The sequence below is a fragment of the Haliaeetus albicilla genome, chromosome 28 (genome assembly GCF_947461875.1).
Source record: "Haliaeetus albicilla chromosome 28, bHalAlb1.1, whole genome shotgun sequence".
Classification (NCBI taxonomy): domain Eukaryota; kingdom Metazoa; phylum Chordata; class Aves; order Accipitriformes; family Accipitridae; genus Haliaeetus; species Haliaeetus albicilla.
Window position 1 is genome coordinate 17,303,432 of NC_091510.1, and position 4,992 is coordinate 17,308,423.

Sequence of the window (4,992 nt, forward strand, 5' to 3'; positions counted from 1 at the left end):
AGCCATCTCCTATGTAAATATTACTTAAGGTATATCTCTGCTCATGGCCAGGGACTACTCTTATTCTTCAGAAAAGAACTCCATTGCAGAGGGAAAAAAATGAAAAGAAAGAAATCACTTATGTAGAGACCTTGCATTTTGGGCCCTGAACAAAAGCAAACTTCAAAGTATGACATTTAACATATTTATGCTCTTTGAATAACTTCATCTGAAAGAATCAGGCTAATTTCAGTCAATCAGAGATTCATTTTTATTTGTGGCCACCTGCACAACTTGCTGTCTTTCAATGGGCTGTGTCTTCATCTGGATCTTAGTGGATGACTCATTTCTGTTTGATGCATTTATTTTGCATATCTTCTGAAAACACATTCAATGGAAACTGTGTATAATACTTTATTTCTGTTCAGTTTGTTTTAAAAATGCAGCCCAAGCTACAAAGGATATATTCCTGCAGATGAAAAAAATGAAGACCACAGGAATGGCAAATGCTGTCACCTGAAAACCAGAAATTTTGCACTGTCAGATGGGACTGTGCAGAATACCAACTAGGAAGCGATTTGAGGATACTTACCTAAACCACCCTTCTAGGATTAAGTTGGTGTAAGACTGGCCGAAAGAACGAGTCATGTTATTTCATGGCATGCTTGACAAACCACATCTGTGTTGCGAGACTATGGATCAGGAACATCTTGTATTCTGGTATAGCAGTGTTCACCGAGTTGCACTCAGGTCCCAAGAGTGTTCAGAGAACTTGTGAATAGCAATGCATGTGCTATCAGTGCACTCAACATAATTAGGAGGTATGAGATGTTACTGTACAAATACCTGGTTGTGTGGCCAGCCTCTCAAAACTGGACAGTGGCTTTTGGGTACTGAACTAGAGAAATCTTAAAAGGTTCACGATTTTCAAAATGTGTAGAGGCTTTCTCTGAAGACTGAGGCCTCTTTATGGCATCTTGAATCAGAGACACTTAAAATACTAGCCACACTCAAACTCTAGACCCTAGGGGACTAATGTTACAGAGCCTGTTCTGAAACTCTTTGCCTCACCATTTTACTGCTGTGTAGCTCCAATTCTCAGAAGCATTTTCTCTTAAATGCTTTGAATTAAATACATCGAAAATGTATGCAGGCATTCATCTTTTTCTCATTAGCATTCCTCTTGGCCCTTGGATTTCACCTGTACTGCCTTTTCAGCTTTTATGTTCCTTTATGACTAGAGTCACATGGAGAGATTTTAAAACTCAAAGCCTTCCTCCGTGCTCAGATTAGTAGTAAAGATATGAAAAGAATTTATACTTACAATATAAAAATACATACTCATTTATTGTTTTTTCTTGTTCAGGAGACACTGAAGAAATCCTGAAATTTGACCCACCCAAAGACTTTAAGTCAATCGGTAATGTGACCTTTTGCAAGCTGTTTCTTTATCAAAAGGATTATCACTCATGATTTATGGATGGGTGATTAGTAAGAAATCTATGCAATTCTTTGTGACTGCATAAGCTGCTAGGATGAGAAGAGTTTAGAGCCACGGCCACTTTTGCTGCACAGCATGGTTTTTACAGCATCACTTTGGACTGATCCCAGAAGGGCTTATTGTGCAAACTATTTACTTACCTTTGTGGACTCAGAAAGCAAAAAACCAACCAACCAAACAAAAACAACACGAAGTCCTGGCATCCAATGTAAACTGTACATCATCCTTTCATGCACAATTTCATCAGGTCAGCTTTTTTTTTTAGCTGATTCATCAAACCCTTTGTGTAGGATTCACAGCACTACCTAAACATTAAAATCCTTCTTAACTACTGGAAAATGGCAGTCCCAACAAGCCTTATGGTAGTAATTTTCTTGGAAGCAACAGTTTCTAAGGGCACAGCTGAAATTGCATTTGAAATATTCTTCTCTCTCCCAACATCAGTCTTTATGAACATGCGAAAATAAGCATGATCTTGTTTAACCGTCATTCATTTCTCCCATCCCAGTAGGAAGAATTCCTGGAAAGATTTTAGGACTCTATAGCATGGAAGCTGCTACCGAGTTTGCCCAGCTCTTAGACGTTATTATGAACATGCAAGGTTTGCCGAGAAGTAACGGGATTTTATTTCTGTGGTTTTTCAAGTGTTTTGGTGAGGGCAATAAACCAAGAGAGAAATTGTTGATTCCAGCACATAGTGATCCTAATTCATACTTAGCAACTGCTGTGAGAAAGGCTTCTACAAAACTCTTAGTTGTATGACTCCTTGTATAACTTTCAGTCACTGAAAGACACTATCTAAAAATACTGGAAAACCTAACTATTGAAATACACTATCACAACTTAAATGTCCAAGAAAGGTAAGCAATGGACAGCCAGATCCTTTACAAGCCACTTCCTTATCTACAGGATTACCAACAGTTACAAAGACTGGTTAAGTTTCTTTGGGGACATACTGCTCTCCAGAAGCCGATCTTTTAAACAGTTTACACCATGTGTTCACAGCCACTCTTAATGGGTTCAGAATTATGGGGGAGACAGAGTTACACTAAACTGTGAGAAGCTAGATCTGTTTCTTCTTATAGCAAGGCAATCCAGCTTAATTTGTGAAGCCTTCATCAGCAAGAAATAAATATCTCCGATAACGAAACCGGTAGATTTATATATTCCACTTACAAATCTAAGTATGATGCAAAATACTGCATAATCGGCAATCTGTAGAACATTAGATGTTACAATTGACATTCTTGACTCAAGACAGGTTTGGTTCTGTGCAGAACCGCCTCTCCAATGGAGACAGCATGTGCAGTTTTAAGAGGCCTCAAGTCCTTCTTTGTGCTCTAGAAAGCCGTACTTCACCATCCCAGTCTCAAAACAGAGGGCTAGCTGCAAAAGCAGAGCATGCGTTCTTCTCTCAGTATTAAACAACTGAATTGATTCTTCAACTTCTCACTGATGGTAGATACTATCCACTCCCACCTGGACATGTCATGCAGGGGATAAACTACCTTTTTCACCAGTGGCTTAACTGCTTCCTTTCTTTGAAACCAGTTTCCTCTACCACTGATAAGACTTCCTCTCTGGTATCTTGCAACCCTCACCGTCTTTCTTCCCTCAGTCTCATCCTTTTTTTGCCAAGGTCCCTTTTGTTGTCCTGCTTATCTCTGGATCAAAGTAGGGCATGGAGTTGACAATTTTTCCAAATGAGAAAAGATTAGGAATTAAAAACCGAAGAACTACAATCTCTCCCACAAGTTGGACAGTGGAATAAGGAAATAATTAAAATACTGGCAACCTGCCTAATGTGTCAGGAACCCTTCCTTGGCTTCAAGATGTTTTGCTCTCTTTGCTCCATTAGCGCTGGAAATAGAACACAACAAAAAACTTCTAGCGCCAATTACTATTGGACTGAAGCAGATTAATTTAAAGTGTCAAGAATTGGTTAAATATAGATAAAATGCGAATTACTTCCCTTTGAACTCCAAGAGCAGGCAAGCAGCTGCGATGTGAAATTCTGATAAAACATTGGTGCATGTCTTGGCTTCCCTTAAGATATAATTGCCACATGAGTTTGGAAATAAACTCAGACGTTTACTTAGAAATGAACACATGAATAGCAGCATATTTCTTCTGCTGATGACAAAGTAACACACTGAACTGTTTTTCAGACTTTGACTTGCATTCCGTTAGAATTTTTTAGGAGCTGCAGCCTCTTTTATAAGAATCTAGGCTGACTGGTAAAGACTTCTTTCAGCTGTTTGTTGCAGTTCCTTGAAATCCTGCAGGAGTGCCAAGGGATCCACTGACTACAGGTTGAAAAACACCGCTCTAGATTATTGCTCCATAGTTTTGTAGCTTGTGTAGAAAGAAAGATTGTACTAGAGGAAAACGACAGCAGCGACACTACACTATTGCAGATACTCAAGCTTCCTTTAACCCTCTAAGTGCTGTGTACTACTGTACAGAAGGCTACCTCAGATCCTCAGTATGCAAATTTATTGTAAATTTGGTCTAATAAGGTCCACCTCTAAGCAGGGCTCAACTCAATGCTCAATTGTGACAGCTGTACTTCCAGTCTCAGCTGAATGGAGTACATTTGCATTGTACTGCAACTGCATGATGCTTCACATAAAATGAGTGGATGATAGTCACAGGAATTTCATGTTAGACATACAATTCAGATTATTTGGATTTAGATTATTTGTCTTCTTAGAGTATCTACAAAGTATATGGAATGCCAGATCCTAAAAATCCAGGTATTCTGAAACATACCTTATTCCAGATCTATAGCAGCCACTGTCACTGTGAATATCATCCACTGTCAGCAAACTAAAACCCAGTGTTTTTGTATGCTTTGGGTTTTTGTGGGTATTTTTGTGGTTTTTGGTTTGGTTTGGTTTTTTACACAGAAGGGATCCAAGAAAACTGAAAAAACCACAGAAGTGATCTTGTATGAGACATGTTCCAGAACTAGATAGTAGTGTTACACAAATGAATATTACTGAGCAGTACAGCTGCACTGGCTTTTGAATTCCTGCATGAGAATAAATATCAGCATGCTATATGGGTTCAAAGACAGAAAACTGGCTAATACGCCACCTTTGGTATGCCAATGTTGTGTATGCAGTAACACCGCTCAGCCGCACACACTGAAGATAATAGCACACGCTCATTTCTGATGTACAAGAACAGTAACATCCCTTTGACTACATTTAACAAAAAACATTGAAACTGTTTGTTGTACAGGTAGTGTCATAAACACACAATATTATACTTCTGCCATCTTTTGGAGTTGACAAGTTTCAGCAGATTTTGAGAAATCAGATAAGCTACAAGCAGATTCATGTTTAAGGCCTGGTGTTCAGAATATGCAGCTCTAAGTACAGGTAGTGAATGCTCCCGCAGCAGAACTTCAGAAAGGTATGTCCCAGGACCAAAAAGAAAGTGATTTTGATATCTGATATTAAAGGGAAATATATTGCTATGAAATATTTTCAAGAAAGAGTTCTCTA